The sequence below is a fragment of the Panthera uncia genome, chromosome B1 (assembly GCF_023721935.1).
Source record: "Panthera uncia isolate 11264 chromosome B1, Puncia_PCG_1.0, whole genome shotgun sequence".
Lineage (NCBI taxonomy): Eukaryota > Metazoa > Chordata > Mammalia > Carnivora > Felidae > Panthera > Panthera uncia.
In genome coordinates this window covers 85639871-85656646 of record NC_064811.1, presented here as the reverse complement: position 1 = coordinate 85656646, position 16776 = coordinate 85639871, and the positions used below count along the sequence as shown (strand labels likewise).

Sequence of the window (16776 nt, the reverse complement as noted above, 5' to 3'; positions counted from 1 at the left end):
TACATACTTTATGATTTCATTTCATGAAACAGATAAACAGAGACAATTGTGACAGCATATCAGTGATTGTCTGTGGCCCAGGTTAGGATGGGGACTAATTCCCAGGAGTACTAGGAAAATTTCTGAGGCAATAAAACTGTTTTAGATCATTATTATTTTGGTGATAGTTTCAGTGCATACGTTTGTCAAAATTCACATGTACACTTAGGTGGGTTCAATTTATTGTATTTAAACCACACCTAAATGTAGTTGTTTTTTATAGAATTTTTACCAATCTGAGAAACTTAAGTAATAGTATTAAAGTGGTCAGAGCTATCTTTTCTGTTTTATCCCAATAATGCATAAGGACATTTTCTCATTAGGATTGCTTACAGACCCTGATAACAATAAATATGACTTATTCCTATGGGCTATTAAAAATATGCCTTTATTAAAACATATACATAGATTTTTCTCCCAAGTTTTTATTTATTTATTTTTAAAGTTTTGGTTTATTTTTGAGAGAGAGAGAGCCCAAGTGTGGGAGGGGCAGAGAGAGAGAAGGAGACACAGAATCCAAAGCAGGCTCCAGGCTGTCCGTGCAGAGCCCCACGCGAGGCTTGAATCCATGAACTGTGAGATCAGTTCTGTGAGATCAGACCTGAGCTGAAGTCGATGCTTAATCAACTGAGTCAGTCAGGTGCCCCTCCAAGCTTTTATATAAATTTTAGTTAACATACAGTGTAATATTAGTTTCAGGTGTAGAATTCAATGATTCACCACTTACGTACAACACCTGGTACTCACCACAATAAGTGCCTTCCTTAATCCCCATCCCCTATTTAATCCATTGGTTAACCCACCTCCTTTCTGATAACTGTCAGTTTGCTTTCTATAGCTAAGATTCTGTTCCTTGGTTTTTTACTTTTTTTTTATTTCCCATATGTCCGTTTGTTTTATCCACATATGAATAAAATCATATGGTATATGTCCTTCTTTGACTGACTTATTCACTTAGCATAATACTCTCTTCCTCCATCCATGTCATTGCAAATGGCAACATTTCATTCTTTTTTATGGCTGACTAATGTTCCTGTGTGTGTGTGTGTGTGTGTGTGTGTGTGTGCGCGTGTGCGCGCGCGCGTGTGTATGTGTGTGTGTATACCACTTCTTTATCCATTCAACAGTTGCCGAACATTTGGGCTCTTTCCATAATTTGGCTATTGTTGATAATGTTGCTACAAGCATTGAGGTGCATGTATCCCTTTGAATTAGGATTTTTGTATTTTGGGGGTAAATACCTCATAGTGCAGGATCATAGGGTAGTTCTATTTTTAACTTTTCAAGGAATCTCCATACTGTTTTCCAGAGTGGCTGCACCTGTTTGCATCCCACCAACAGTGCAAGAGCATTCCCCTTTCTTCACATCCTTGTCAAGCCAACACCTGTTGTTTCCTGTGTTGTTAATTTTAGCCATTTTGACAGGTGTGAGATGATATCTCATTGTAGTTTTTATTTGTATTTCCCTGATAATGAGTGATACTATCTTTTCATGTGTCTGTTAGCCATTTGGATGTTTTCTTTAGGAAAATATCTATTCATGTTTTCTGCCCATTTTTTAATTGGATTATTATTTTTTGGGGGTGTTGAGTTGTATAAGTTTTTTAATGTATTTTGGATAATAATCCTATATCAGATATGTAATTTGCAAATATATTTTCCCATTATTTAAGTTGCCTTTTAGTTTTGTTGATTGTTTCCTTTGCTGTGCATAAGCTTTTTATTTTGGCAAGTCCCAAAAGCTTATTTTTGCTTTTGTTTCCCTTGCCTCAGATGACATATTAGTAAGAAGTTGCTATAGCCAGGGCGCCTGGGTGGCTCAGTCGGTTAAGCATCCGACTTCGGCTCAGGTCATGATCTCGCGGTCCGTGGGTTCGAGCCCCACGCCGGGCTCTGTGTTGACAGCTCAGAGCCTGGAGCCTGTTTCAGATTCTGTGTCTCCCTCTTTCTCTGACCCTCCCCTGTTCATGCTTTCTCTCTGTCTCAAAAATAAATAATTGTTAAAAAAATTAAAAGAAAAAAAAAAGAAATTGCTATAGCCAACTCAAAGAGATTATTGCCTGTGTTCTCCTCTGGGATTTTGATGGTATTCTGTCTCACATTTAGGTCTTTCATCTATTTTGAATTTATTTTTTTTTTTGTATGGTGTAAGAAAGTGGTCTAGTTTCATTCTCCATATTGCAGTCCAGTTTTTCCAACATTGTTTGTTGAAGATACTATCATTTTTCCAATGGATATTCCTGTTTTGTCAAAGATTAATTGACCACATATAGTTTTAAAAGGTACATACACACATTCTTTGAAAAAACATTAGCAGGCTAAGCTTGTCAATGTTCTTCAGATTAGAAATTCAGTTTCAATAACTTGAATGAATATGTGTAGAGACAGTTGTCTCCCACAAGATGAGTAGTGATGAAGAGGACAGTAGGGGGTTTTGCATGGGAAGCTGTGAATGAAGTTGGTGGTATGAACTGGGAATTACTGTAGGACCAGCAAGCAAGTCTCTACTTATATCTGCTGGCAATGCAGAGCCTTTGGGTGTAGGTTTTAGAGCCTGTGTTTTTGTCCTAATGCTCCAAGACCCATTAGTGAATTGATCTAAATGATCCTACTTCTTTGATGGTGTCTCCTGGGACTTAAGCTTCCCAGGAATCACCATTTCTCTCTTGTTGTTCCCCCCTGTACTTCCATACTCAAGACGAATGGTCACTTTACACTCCCTTGTCCTATCAGTCAAGGGAGCAGCACTTCTTTTCCACTTTTACTAACAACTCTTTCTCACTTTTCAGTAACTTCTTAATGTCTGAAAGGTAATTCATATGGAACAGAATCTCCCATGATCACACACAGTATTTCCAAAGACCCCCATCTGGGTCTTTTCCACAAGCCCGATATTGTTCTAGCATCAACTCTCATTTGCCTAGTATGCTTGGCTTGTATCCCTATATTATAGTAAGCAAATACTATGCAGAATGACAAAAAGTTAAAGAACCACTTCATACCTCTGTCCTCTCTCCCCTCGGCTGCTCCTTTCCATGTGCCCCCACCTTTCCACCACCTATTTATACCTTCTGTTCCTTCTAGGTTCCAGAGTAGATGTCGTTAATCTTTTTGTTTCTTCAGTATTCATTGCCCTCAACCTCACCTTGCTGCTCTTGAAATCCTCTGACAACCACTCATGTAATCTGGTTTACTGGGAGGCAAATTTGCTTCTTCCTTGAAAGCTTCAGTTCCCCATATTTCACAGTGATTACCATGGTCACATTTTCTAGATTTTACATATACATCCACTCCAAAACAGAAAATAATAAATTGAAACAATTTCTCCTTACTATACTCGACACATTCATAATTGTAGTTAAAAGCATTTAGGAACAGCTTTAACCTTGTCCTAATACCTTTCTCTCTCTACTAATAATATAAGGAGATGAGAAAAATAATGTTAGTCCTCACTTCTACATTTTTGTTTCTTTGCAAAGACAGCCAATTTTCCCTCTTTGTGTCACTACTCTCTGAGGAACTTGTAGTTTGCTTGTGTTCCTTTTTTTTTTTTCCTTATGGATTTGTTTTCATTAGAATTTCTCTTCTCATTAATTCTGGTTTTAGTGTCACATGGGGCCTGAAGATGTTCTGAGGAAACTACGTCCTTAACAAGATTATTGGGGTTCAGAGTTGATGTTCAGTTACATTTTATTCTTCTCGGTTCTGTTATTTCTGATCAGTAAAGCTCATTGTGCCTGCTGTTTATAAAGACCATAGCTACCGAAGTTGGGAGAAGTTCTTAAGATTAGTTACATAACATTTTGTGTTATGTGAAGATTTCTCCATCCCCAGCTTGTGGACAGAAAGCCAAATTATAGCATGGTATCTGAGACATTCTAGGAGCTCATTAATATTTGTGAATTGTCATTAGATATTTTCACCATGTTCAATGTTACCTTTATTGGTAAGGATAGAGGATGCCCTGTCTCTAATTTGAATAATTTTTTAAATGTTTATTTTTTTAATTTTTTTTTAATTTGTGTGTGTGAGAGAGAGACAGAGAGCAAGCAGGGGAGGGGCAGAGACTCTGAAGCCGGCTTCAGGCTCCAAGCTGTCAGCACAGAGCCCGACGCAGGGTTTGAACTCACAAACTGTGAGATCATGACCTGAGCCTAAGTAGGATGCTTAACTGACTGAGCCATCCAGGTGACCCCTTTTTTTAAATAATTTTTTTAATGTTTTTTTTTGCCCTGTCTCTAATTTGAATGAGAGGTTTGTGTTGCATATGGGGAAAATTATGGCAAACACTTGGCATTTGTATCATGCATTAATGGTCAAAAGAGCTAACAGAGTCTCTTAGCCTGATTTCCCCAGAAATCAGAACCAAAGCAAAAGGCTAATGTGCCATTATGTTATAGGGGGGAAAATTCCAAAAAGGGAAGAGTGAAGAACAAAAGGAGTAATTCAGGGAAAGAAGCAGGGCCAAAAAGGGGTGGTACTATTGAGCTGACTGCAGTACAATACCATGGAGATGCCTACAAATCACATCTCTGGATGACCATTCCTGGGGAAAGAAGGAATAAAGCAGAAATAATGTATCCACTGGCTCTTAAAAGCTATTGGCAAAGTCTACCTCATGGCATATTAGCTTTCCCATACTTCCAGGTTGTATGTGCAGGGTATGGGAACCGATCAGAGTCCTATGGTATCATCAGCAAGGCAGCCCTGGGGTGAGAAATCAGAGATACACGATAGGGGCCGAAGACGGGGCATTATCCAGTTGCATCTGTGTAAGCTTTGGTCAGAAACTGTGGAAATCTGCAACAAAGATGCCAAGAGGATCTGAAGAGAAGGATAATTGGTATCTGATCCAAAAAGTCTTTATTTCTTTCTGCAGACATATATGGTATAGCCATATCTTTGTGGACCTGAAACCTTGTAAGCCCAGTCTCTGCACTGCATACTTCTTTCTTATTGGAAGTATCTCTTTATTGGATGTGGCTGATGGGATTTCTGCTACCAAAGGCTGATGCATGGAGGACATTCTAAAGTAGATGGAGAGTCTTGTGGTCCATACCTGTAGAGAGAAAAATGTAAGAGCATGGTTGGAAGTACAATTTTTCTCTTTTGGCTGCTCTTTTGGGAGTAATCTTTATGGAGAATTTCTGCTTTATTATAAGGAGAACTCACAAATGGAAGGCTGTACATTGCACACTTCAGAGTGGTAAAGAACAGCTGGTCATCTTGCTGCCAACACTGTAACTGACAGAAAGATGATGCTCTGAATGAGGATCATTCTGCCCAAGTGAGGATGTGCGGAAACCTCTAAAGGGGTTAACGACATGCTGAAAATAATTCTTAGAAACAAGTCCTGGTTCATGAGTCAATATTGATTTCAAATTTCTTTAAGAACTTTCAGACATAGACATTATTTCCTTAAAGTATATTGCTGTGTGATTATACTATTTTCAGAAAGGAAAACTGAGTAACAGTTAAACAGTTTGGTTTTCTGTTCACTTTAGTTTTATCCCAGGACTAGAACCCAGTCAAATTCTACCTTTTCAGGGGAGACAGAAGTCCATCATGAAAAGTATGGCTGCTTTTTCCAGAAAAAAGTGCACTTTTCACTTGTCATCTTATGCATATTGGTGCAAATATACAAGTGCATAAAATTTCAGACCCTTGAAATCTCTTTCTCTAATGAAAGCAGAAACAAAAGGATAATGCTACATGGTAGTTATGAAACTGTGAATAAGAATTAATTTTAAGCAAACCTATTTCCCAAATAGAATTTCATGCTTACTTTCCAAAAAATTACATAAATTATATATAGCACTCTTTATTTTTTCTCATTTTCAGGAAATTACTGAATTTTGAATGCATTTTTTCTCTCTGTGGACAAATTAATGTAATTCAGAGGAAAGCCACAAAATATAAGAAATTCAGGAAGGATTGGATATATGATAAAAGGTTAGTAGAGCTGGGAATTTCCAAATCTGGAGAGAAGAAAGCTAAGGGTGACATGATAGTTTCTGAAAATACGTTAAGGGATATTATCAGGAGGACAGGGACCTATTCTCATTAGTCAATGAGAGCAGAACAGGAAGTAATGAGCTTCAACTGCAGCTGGGAAGTGTAAGTTAAACGTAAGAAAACTTTTTAACCGTGAGAACAATTAAGCGACGGTGCAAATTGTCAAGGGAAATAATGAATTCACCTCTACTAATAATATTCACAGTAGCGCTTGACACTCATCCATCAGGGATAAGTTAGGAATAATAAAAATCAATTCTACCAACATTCTGGGAATAGATTAGATGATCCAAGTGGGAATACTTCTCAAAATCCCCACAATGTACAAAAATAGACTCATTGGAAAAGTGTAGTTTTTAAAATGCGTGAGAACAAAATATTCTACAAATAGTTGTTCATTTTCTACCACATACAAAATTCAAAGCTAGTCTCTATGGAGGAAACATAGATGAATTTCAAATGGCTCAAGTCCTCAAGTTGCTTATTTCCTGACAAATTGGTACTCTCAGATTTTTTATTATATATCCTTATTAGGAACATTTATTTTCAGTGCTTAACCATAATAAAAATATATTAATGTATGGATGTAAAATATACACATTACAGAACAAATGTAAATAAATTAAAAGGATGAGATAAAGATGAAATTTTATTTCAAGAATATTTTGCTACTTATGATACCTTCATCTATCATTAGCTTATTATTTAAACCTACAATAACCAGTTAGGCCAGTTTCATCTTTAACCAGGCTAAGTGTTATTGTCTATGTCAAACCACCTTCTAGCTAATTTTAAAGTTCTTGACTGACTTCTTGTTACATTTGGTTAGACTGTCATTATTTTTACCTTGTACCATGGTATTTTATTGCTATTTATTTATTTTAACTAAAGCACTCCTACTGGGCATAGGAGAGTCACCAGCTCTGCTACTTAAGATTAGTTTCTATGCTTCTGTTGTCAGTGTTACTATCCATCTGTGATTCCTCCACAGGATAATTTTTTAGGCTCCTCCCTTGTGTGAGGTCTGTTTTCCTGAAACTACATAATACAATCCATAAAGCTACTCAATTGACATGTTGTCAAGGCCTCACATTCTGTTGAACTTAGAATCTAGACAGAGCGATGGTACATCCATCAATCTATATGTTGAATATTGGTAAAGTTTAATTATGTTTATAGGAAATATAATGGAAACAGACTGCTGCTTCCAGAATTATAGTGGACTAGATGATTCTAGAAGACTTTTAGCAAGTCAATTTAGATATAAATTTTTTTAATGCTTTATTTACTTTTGAGAGACAGAGACAGAGAGAGAGGCAGAGAGGTGGGGCAGATAGAGGGAGACAGAGGTTCTGAAGCAGGCTCTGCACTCCCAGAACCCAAAGCAGGGCTCAAACCCATGAACAGTGAGATGACCTGAGCCGAAGTCCAACACTTAACTGACAGCCCCCTAGGTGCCTGAATCAATTTAGATTTTAAATAAACATACTTTGGAATATGTTCAAGAACTCAGGGGAGAATTTTAAAGATTCCCAAAAGTTCTCCCCATCAATAAGTATAAATCTAGAAAAAAATATTTAAAGAATACAGACAATAGGAAGATATTTTCCAGAAATAACAGTGTTACAAACTTATCATCCTTAAAAAGAACTCCTAAAAGATGTTCAAAAAAAGAAAAATGATTTTAGAAGATCCAAAATGCAAGAAATAATGGCAAAGATATTGGTAAGCATGTCAACAAATATAGGCTTACGTTGTATAAAAAAATAATGATCATGTCTAAAGTGTGAAGTTCAGAATCAAATAGAAATCAAGGGAACTAAAATATTAGACAATAATATAAAGTAATTTTGGATGGAGGCCATCAAATTTAAAGTACTGAAGTAGAAATATTGTAAGATTTTTATACTGTTTTGTAGAAGGGATAAAAAAGGGATTTTTTTAATGTTAAGAATGGAAGATGGAACTTCAAAGATAACCATCAAGAATATATTACTTTGATATAGAGCCAAATGTTGTCATGAAATAGTAATTTTAAAAAATCAATGCAATCAATGCAAAAGAAAGAAGAAACGAGAAAAAGGTTGCATAAAAAGTGGGACAGATAGAAAACAAAATAAGAAAGAAAAGTACAAATATATCAGCAATCACAAAAATGTAAGTGAATAAACTATTAAACCAATTAAAATACTGATATTTCTTGATTGCATAAAATACCAACATCCAGTAAAAGCTATTTGCCAAGGACTCACCTAAAACAAAGGTAAGCACATATTTTAAGGTAATAAATGGGAAAAATATACCAGGCAAATAAGCCTAAAAATGATAGATATGAATAATCATTTCTGACATTTAAATCAAAAGTAATATGAAGGATGAAGAGAATCACTAGACACTGATAAAATTCCAACTCACTGAGAACATATAACAATCCTAAACCTGTATATACTTGATGAAATATTGAATATAAAAGACAACACTTGACAAAACTATAAGGAGAAATGAATAAATCTATTAGAATGGGAGATTTAAACACCTCTCACGCTTTGTGATATTATTTAATCTGAACAACTCAACGAACAACTGTTTCAGTGAACTTCTAAGGAACTCTGCACTCAACAATTATAGAAAACCCACTCTTCTTCAAGTGCCATGAAGAAATAGAGATTTCAAAGGACACATTCTATGGACACAAGACAATGAAATTAAATGAAGAGATAGAAGACTTTTCAAACATTTAGGGGAAATAAACTTATAAATAGCATATGAGTCAAGAAGAAATCTTGGGGTGCCTGAGTGGCTCAGTTGGTTAAGTGCCCAACTCTTCATCTCAGCTCAGGTCGTAATCTCAGGGTTGTGAGTTCAAGCCCTGCATTGGACTTCATGCTGGGCATGAAGCCCACTTAAAAAATAAAGTAATCTTAATACAAATTTGGAAACACTCAGAATTGGGTAACAAAAACTGTGTCAGTTTGTCCATTCAAGTCCTCTGAGAAGGAATACAGAATTAGATGTACAAGAGATGCACTGGGGAAATGCCTTTGAAGGATGAAGTGGGAGGAAGCAGGAACAGGTTGTAGGAACCTTTAAACTGTATTGCAGGACTGATAATCTGTGAAAAGAACAAAATAGGAGGAAAAACTTCAGACAGTGGCATAGTTCCTAGAAATCCTCCACCAAGCTGATGGGAGTCCCCATGTCAGATCTGTCCATTGGAGGATTCCCACATCCAGCAAACACAGCCCTGCTCTGGTACCCTCGCTATACTCAGTCTCTGGCCAGAAGCAGCCTGGAAAAGTGTGGTCTTGGTGAACGCCATAGTAGATCACAAGTTGCAGCAGCTGGAGCTGTCATTCACTGGTGTCCCCAGAGCACATCCTTTTGAAGGAGATAACAGCACACCTTCATGGCCACCAGAATACAAAACATACAAACTTATACTTCTGGAGTAGAATTAGAGGGAAATATAAGTAAGTATTCCTGTTAGAATAAAATTTAATAAGCTTTATGTTCACCCTAAAAAGACAAAAAGTCAGTAGAATAAGTCCAAAGAAAATAGGAACAAGGAAATGATAAAGATAGCAGTATATTGTTAATGTGACATAAATTAAAATATATATCTATGGGAGAGGCACCTGGGTGGCTCAGTCTGTTTGGCATCTGACTTCGGCTCAGGTCATGCTCTTGCAGTTCATGAGTACAAGCCCTGCATTAGGCTTGTTTATCATTTATAAAATGATAAAAGAATAACATGAACAATGTGAATGATATATATGAAAACTTAGATGAAATGGATAACATTACTAGAAAAATGACACACTAGAAGTGATTCAAGAAGAATGAGAATACCAAATAACTCTAACTGGTCCAGAAATTAGATCAATTTTTAAGATTTAGATCTTAAATTAGATCAATTTTAAGATTTAAAGATTTTTAAATCTTTCCACCAAGGAAACACAAAGGCCAACTAATTTTTAGGTAAGTTCTGCCAAACATTTAAGGATATGATCATTCCAAATACAAAAAAAAAAAAAAAATTCTTCTAGAAAATATAAAATGGCAAAACTGTCTCATTTTATATAATCATATATAAAATTATAGATATTTTATATGTAGCATCTACATATTGTATAATATAATATGTGAATATTATATAGTATAACGTTATATATTTTATAACAATGTAATATTATATATTATATAATCATGTAATATATATATATATAATATATATAATACTCATTAATGTGGATGTTAAAATCCCATCATTATTATACATCCAAATCTAGAAATCCCTGGGATATAGCCAGACAAAAAGTGCAGACATTAACTATAGATGAGAGGAGGTCTGTCTACAATTTTGGATGCAAAAAGGAATGATAAGAGAGTTTTGTTAAGATGATCAGATTCTATTTTCTCTGTGAAGGTGGAGGGAAGGTCATCAGCTGCTGTGAGTTGAGAAGGAAAAGTTGAAGGCCTGAGGAACAGTGGTTTTAACCAGTGGTTCTTACCCTTGTCTGCTCATTGGAATCACTTGCAGAGTTGTCAAAACTCCCATGCTGGTACCTCAGGCAAATTAAATTAGAATATGAGAGGGCAGAACCTAGAATCAGTACTTTGAGTAACTTCTCAGGTGATTTTTATCTGCTATCAAGGCTGAGAACGCTGTCCTAACTATGGGCCCTGAATTAGAATCATTTCGGAGAGCTTTGAAAATTACCCATGTCTAGATCCCACCACCAGAAAATCTGATTTTATTGGTCGCAGATTAGGCCCACATATCAGGATTTTTAAAAAGTGCTGTAGGATTCTAATGTGTAGCCAGGGTTGAGAAGCCCTGAGGTACACTGTGGTCGGGCAGCACTGAGGACTTGGCGGAAGTTGGAAATGTCAGGTTTGTACAGCAAGAGCTTGCAGAATGGATGTATGTGGCACTCAGCAGTCCTGTTACAGAACTGGAAAGGATGGATAGTTGGATTCGTCCGAGCTCAGGGTTTTGTTGTTACTCTCTCAGAAGGAAAACAGAGAAAGAGACTTTAACAATAGAAGGATTTGAGTGATGGATTAAGAGGTGTAGGCTTAATAAGAAAGGAGGCTAAGATATGAGGGTTTCCGTAAGGAAGAAATAAAGGGATCCTGAGTCAGGAGCTTCCTGTGAGGTTGAAGAATAAATGTAGAGCAAGTAACTGCATGAATGAACCGGTAATGTTTATGGAGGATAATCTAAGATGGATTTTAGTTTTTAACTTTTTCTTGTTTATTGACATTACTGACATGGGTTAATACTAATGTTAGTAGTTATGCCAAAACGAATGGACAGGTAAGTATTAGACATGATCTTTAAATAAAATGCTGTGCAATTTTAGGATAATATGGAGTAGCTGCAGGGTCTTAACATTTCTGGGTGTATTTTGGAAGTGTTGACTCCTCTTTGCCCTTGGCGGTTACAACAGATGCCCAATTCTGATGCTGTTTTTAAAGGTTGGCGTCCTTTAAGACCCTGCTGTTTGCAACAGTGAATGAACCTGGAGGACAGTGAAGTAAATAAAATAAGCCAGACACAGAAAAAATAAAGCTGCATAGTCTCACTTATATGTAGAATCTAAAAATACTTGAGTACAGAGAAGCAGAGAGTAAAACAGTGGTTACCAGGGATGAGGGGGTCGGGGAAATGGGGAGATGTTGGTCAAGGGAGTACAAAGTTATGTAGGATGAATAAGTCCAGAGATCTAATGGACAGTACGATGACTATAGCCAATAATACTGCATTGAATACTGTAGATTTGCTAAGAGAGTAGATTTCAGGTGCTTTTACCATGCACAAAAATTGGTAACAATGTGAGGAGAAGATATATTAATTGGCTTGCGGTGATCATCTCACTATGTATATGTCAAATCACCATGCGACCTTAGATATAATAAGACAAATACTATTTTAAAAATAAAATTAAAAACAAAATAACAAAAAAGAGGTTGGGCTCGTTTATAAAAACCCTCACAGAAATCTCCAAGGCTTAATTTAAGATCTCTCTGGAGAGCTTTCTGTGTGGCCTTACACGTGACATTTAGCTGGACCACACCTCCTAACTGTGTACCCTGAAACTGAGCTTCCTTTTGGGGGTCCCTCACCCTGATGAGCTGCCTCCACCAATCTTGGCCTTTGGGGATACACTGCTGTCTTATTTACGTGTCTGCTCAAATGGTGACACTATTTTTTTTGAAAGGGTGTTAAGGCAGACAAAATGTTTAAGTGATAAAGGAGAAGGAAAAAAAAACTTCAGAAAATATAAAAGTAAGAAGAAAAAATGACGTTTCCAAAGCTGAAGTTTCTGTTTCTAACAATTTAATTCTAAAACTGAAGGCATTTGTTGGTCTTGAGTCTCTCCTTGCCTCTTTCAGGGCTTACATGGTGTGTTTAACTTTATTTGCTCTCACACAGAAAAGTTTATACAGAACTTGTACCCTTTTGAAGCATGTCTTAGGCATTTGATGTAATTCTTCTTCCATTCTGGGGCTCCCCTGTTCTGCATGGGTTTCCACTGTTAGTGCCAATGGGAGGGCTACAGTGAGAGGTACTCAATTATGGAGTAGATCCCTATAATGCCCAGTCACCAGAAAATACCTTTTATCCATTATACAGCAACTAAATATGTAAATATTTATATATATTACATGTATTTATATATAATATATTACATATATTTACATATAATATACATAATATACTTATGTATAACATATTACACATATTGTATAACTTAGTTCATATAAGTAATAGCAGCTAATATTTATGGAGTATGACTATGTATCAGACACAACTCCAGATACACCACGTAATCTTTACATCAGCCCTCTCTTTTACAGATGAACACATTAAGATAGGTTTCTCAAGATCATATAGGTAATACATGGTTGAAATATATTTTTGATTTGAAAATTATGTTCCTGATAAGATGGCTAACTATCCCCAGCTGTTGATTCTCTCTTCAAATTCAATATAGGAAATACCAAGGTGGTATCAAAAGATGGGGATTCCTGAATTAACACAGAAGCTGTCAAGATATCCCTGAGGAATTTCCCCTTCCCATCATCACTACAAAGCAAACAAAGCAAAAGCTCTTGGCTAAAGTGCAAGATATCAGCAAGAGGGGATGATCTTTGAGTTTAATATAGTTTCTGTGTGATAGCTATACATTCTGGAATTACCAAATATCAGAGCCGGATCTCCAGGTAAGGAAGTATACTTCCTATCCTTTTTTTTTTATTAAATATAATTTATTGTCAAATTGGTTTCCATACATCACCAAGTGCTCATCCCAACAGGTGCCCTCCTCAATGCCCATCACCCACTTTCCCCTCTTCCCCACCCCCTGTCAACCCTCAGTTTGTTCTCAGTATTTAAGAGTCTCTTATGGTTTGCCTCCTTCCCTCTCTATAACTTCTTTTTCCCCCCTACCCTTCCCTGATGGACTTCTGTTAAGTTTCTCAGGATCCACATATGAGGGAAAATATATGATATCTGTCTTTCTCTGCCTGACTTATTTCACTTAACATAATACTGTCCAGTTCCATCCACATTGCTACAAATGGCCAGATCTCATTCTTTCTCATTGTCAAGTAGTATTCCATTGTATATATAAACCATGTCTTCTTTATCCATTCGTCAGTTGATGGACATTTAGGCTCTTTCCATAATTTGGCTATTGTTGAAAGTGCTGCTATAAACATTGGGGTACAAGTGCCCCTGTGCTTCAGCACTCCTGTATCCCTTGGGTAAATTCCTAGCAGTGTTATTGCTGAGTGATAGGGTAGATCTCTTTTTAATTTTTTGAGGAACCTCCACACTGTCTTCTAGAGTGGCTGCACCAGTTTGCATTCCCACCAGCAATGCAGGAGGGTTCCCATTTCTCCACATCCTCTCCAGCATCTATAGTCTCCTGATTTGTTCATTTTAGCCACTCTGACCGGCGAGCTTTTATCTCAGTGTGGTTTTGATTTTTATTTCCCTGATGAGGAGTGACGTTGAACATCTTTTCATGTGCCTGTTGGCCATCTGGATGTCTTCTTTAGAGAAGTGTCTATTCATGTCTTCTGCCCATTTCTTCACTGGATTATTTGTTTTTCTGGTGTGGAGTTTGGTGAGTTCTTTTATAGATTTTGGATACTAGCTAGCACTTTGTCTGATATGTCATTTGCATACAAGTATCTTTTCCCATTCCATCGGTTGTCTTTTAGTTTTGTTGATTGTTTCCTTTGCAGTGAAGAAGCTTTTTATCTTCATGAGGTCCCAATAGTTCAATTTTGCTTTAATTCCCTTGCCTTTGGAGATGTGTCGAGTAAGAAATTGCTGCTGCTGAGGTCAAAGAGGTTTTTTCCTGCTTTCTCCTCTAGGGTTTTGATGGTTTCCTGTCTCACATTCAGGTCCTTCATTTATTTTGAGTTTATTTTTGTGAATGGTGTAAGAAAGTGATCTACTTTCATTCTTCCGCATGTTGCTGTCCAGTTCTCCTACCACCATTTGTTAAAGAGACTGTCTTTTTTCCATTGGATATTCTTTCCTGCTTTGTCAAAGACTAGTTGGCCATACATTTGTGGGTCCAATTCTGGAGTCTCTATTCCATTGGTCTATGTGTCTGTTTTTGTGCCAATACCATACTGTCTTCGTGATTACAGCTTTGTAGTAGAGGCCTATTCTTATCTCTCTTCTAACCTAGCTTTCCCAGCAGGAAAAGAATCTGCAACACAGCTTGGTTGGAGATGGTTTGTTTTGGGAAGTGATTTCTTGGGGGTGGCAACATTCTCCTACTTCCAAGAGTGCTCACATTCATACCTGGTGGGTAAACACTACCTTGGAAGGCTTCTGACCTGCACAGCAGGACTTGAGTTGATAATTGGCTAATCTGAGGTTGTCTTTTCTTTTTTCAAAGTTCTTAAGAAGTTAACCAAGGTCTTGTTAATGGGACATTATCTCCCTTTCACTTCCAGGCTGTTCACATCTGAGTGGCTGACAGTTCCTAATGTCCCAAACTGTTGTGGAGTCATTGAAACCCCACAGAATAAAATCAGTGATATTTGGAGTAGCTTAGCCAAAGTGCTGTCAAGATTCATCCTGTATTTCTGGTTACTGCAGCAGAGGCTAACATACAAGGTAAGCCAAGGGAGGAGCACAGAAGAAGTCCAGTATACCTTCTTCCCAAATGCTTCTTAAGTAGAGCCCTCTATCTAGATGATGCTACAAGTGCTCTACTATAACTGTTCTGTCATGGAATATCAGAGCAGTAAAGAACTTCAGGGGTTTTCCTTCACCACTGTCTCAGATTGGGGCTGTAGTACATTGGTAGTCCATAGTGACTGGTTGTAACAACATACCAACATAATCTATTGGTGAACTGAGTCTACATTTTTTCTCTTCTGCCATTTGAGTTATACCATTGGCAACATCTGTGACACATTAGGTGTTAGTTAAAAGAAAGCATTGGTGATAAAAAGGTAGAAGAAATGAGATTCTTGGCCACATATTCCTAGAATTCTCGTGTATTCTCTGAACGTGCTTGCATACAATCCATCATACAATGGGTCACTGTCTCATTTACCCAAATTTATAGCTCAATGGTTGGGGTAATATTCAGCTTTGGTAGCATATTCTTTAAACCCCACAGTCAAGGTATTCTTTCTCTACTAAGGCTTAGTAAGCCAGGAACTGCTTTTCAAATGGAGAATGTTTTTCTATGCTAATACTCTCCTATTGGAATTTGCTATACATTATACTCAGCATCAGAACCCACCACAGACACTTCTAGAGCCATTGAATCTGTTATGTCCTATGGCCCATTGGTCAGGGGAGCTTGCACTGGATTTAGGAACTGCTGAAATGCCATCTCTTGCTCTGAAACACACTCAAAATTGGCAACTTTCTGTGTCATCAGATAAATGGGTTTGAGAAATATTCCCAAGCATAGCATACACTGTCACCAAAATTCAAATAGGTTTACTACATGCTATACTTCTATCTTAGTAGTGAGAGTACAAGGTCTGACATCTTGTCTTTTGTCTTACAGGGTTAGGTTAGGGTTTTGGGATATCTTGGCTTGCTCTGGACCTTTGACCCCTAGAATTTTACTGATGTGGCAACTTATAAGCATAGACACTCTAGCTTCACATTAAAGCATTCTCCTACTATTTCTTTTTTCTGAGGTTATGACTCCTTTCTCAATCCTTTGCTAAGGCAGTTCTCACATCTCTATATTATTTATTGTAGACCAAGCTTCAATGTGCCATCCTAACAGCATATTGAGACTGGTTCTAGGTTTCTTCACTAGAATGTTAAATTCTTAAACATTAATGCTTTGTGTCAATAGATTTTCTCTCGTGCAGTTTTACAGACTAACCACCTGCTACAAAATGTCCCCATATCAAGATTTGGAATGCCATTTGTTTTCCCATCCAGTCTTTGAAGTTGAAATATAAAAGTTATCTAACCCATGCATTCAAACTCTTTTGTAATCCTGTCCTTATAATTAAATCTGAGGCTTAAATTTCAATAAAGTCTGTCCTGTAGATACAGGAGACAAGACCCTCTCTGAATGTTTTCTTGGGATCCTTATGACTTATATAGTTGGGAACTAAACTCTGGTTCTCAGTGTTGTGGTACAGCATGTCAGGAGTTATCAGGACCTCACCTGCTACTACAGTGATGGGGTCTTTATCTCAGTGCACTTGTTG

At 37.0% G+C, this 16776-nt stretch overlaps 1 long non-coding RNA gene across 1 annotated transcript in view; it reads right to left on the bottom strand.

Moving 5' to 3' along the window:
• Positions 1 to 4921: 4921 nt before the first annotated feature.
• LOC125922983 (uncharacterized) overlaps positions 4922 to 16776 on the bottom strand; it is a 79304-nt gene continuing 67449 nt past the window's right edge. Inside the window, exon 4 of the long non-coding RNA XR_007457854.1 lies at positions 4922 to 5098. This is a non-coding gene — a long non-coding RNA (uncharacterized LOC125922983). The remainder of the gene's footprint in view (positions 5099 to 16776) is intronic.